Here is a 1669-nt window from a genome sequence, read left to right as displayed (position 1 = left end):
TCTGTAACTGGTAAAGCTGCGGAGTTAAGACTACAAGTTCTCAGACCTCTAAGGGGACCACAACCACTCTCTGCTTCAGAAAAGCTGGAAAGACCTAAGTCAAGCCTATTTTCACCACACAGGGAAGCAACCTGCAGAGGCGTCTTTCTCCTTTCTTAATTTGCTCTTGGTGAACCTGAATTTGTGTTTCCCTTTCTAAGAAAGCCCTACCTCCCCCTTCCTTCACTTCCTATAACAGCCAGAGAGGCTCTTCCTCTTGTACCCGTGCTGTCAGTGTTTTAGGCTGGGAATCTCACTGATATCAGGTCTGTCTACCTGTGGTCAGAGATACAATTAAATCTAAGGCAACTGGAAAAACGATGCTTCAGCTACAGTCCCAGGGCACAACTTAGAAGACATGTCACAGCTCTTGTCTTTTGTAGTTAGACACTGAGCTTTACAAACAACATCTTATTACTTCTCACAATAAACAAATTTAAAAGGTATAGACTACCATATACCCATTTTAGAGTTTAGAAAATACATGTTTTCAAAGATGTATAATTTGGAGCAAATAACTTTAACTAGTGACTGAAAACTACAGTTGACAACAATGACCCAAACAATATTGACATTTTTTTACAAATTGTATTCTGCAAAATGTAATCTACTATTTTAATGTAAAACCTGACTATATAATAATTTTAACACTCAAACATTAAGTCCCAGAATTTGAATATTTTTGACTAAAAGTATTTAGCTTATATGTAGTTTTTATATGAAGGAAACAGAAATTAGCTTTGATCCACATAAGGATATTTAAAATACAACTCAAATCTGATTATTTGGAATTTCCTCTAATGATCTTCTCATTCTGACCTTTCACATAGTGTATGCATAGTATAATATAGAAATAAATAACAAGATACAATAAGGAAATCATATGCCAAAAGCTAAGGAACACTTTATATTAGTTTGTTTGAAAAAGTTATGTTTTACTTCTTTAACTTTTATTGGTCTTCTCTTCAAATAAATTAAGAATTATTTGAAACAAGAAACTTGACAATACATACACATTAAGAGCACAGTATTTTTTTTTTTTTTTTTTTGCTAGTGAGTCAATTGATTATGATCCATGAAAATAAAGATTGTTTTTCAAATGATTGCCTGGGGAATTGTAGACATGAGTTGATATTTTTATCACACATTGCAAAGCTGCACTACATCTACACCTATTGACATACCTGGGATCATTCATTGTGCCCATCACTAGTGTTACAAAAATAAAAATAGATACAGGAAGTTTAGAGATTAGCAGGAAAGACATACAAGCAAATCCTACCACAGAGGTGTGTGCAGAGTTCAAAGGGGTGGTTTGGGAAGAATTGTCTAAGTGTTGCATGCAGGGAGCAAGAACATCTCACTCAGTGAAGAGGTTGCCCTTCAGGGTCAATTTGAAGGTTGAGAAGGAATTTGGCTCTCTGTGTTTTTCACAGTTATATGTTACGTGTACGTGGAAAGTGGCGTTGGAGATGGGAGAATTGTGGAAGGCTGCATGGTGACTCTCCCAAAACAACTACACATGAATGTTGCCTTATATACCAAAAGGACTTTATAGATATTATTAATGATTGTGTGATAAGCAAAATCATCTGGATTATGCAGGTGAGACCTAAACATAATCCTAAGT

Source organism: Marmota flaviventris, chromosome 7 (genome assembly GCF_047511675.1).
Source record: "Marmota flaviventris isolate mMarFla1 chromosome 7, mMarFla1.hap1, whole genome shotgun sequence".
Taxonomy (NCBI): domain Eukaryota; kingdom Metazoa; phylum Chordata; class Mammalia; order Rodentia; family Sciuridae; genus Marmota; species Marmota flaviventris.
This window is presented reverse-complemented; position numbering follows the sequence as displayed.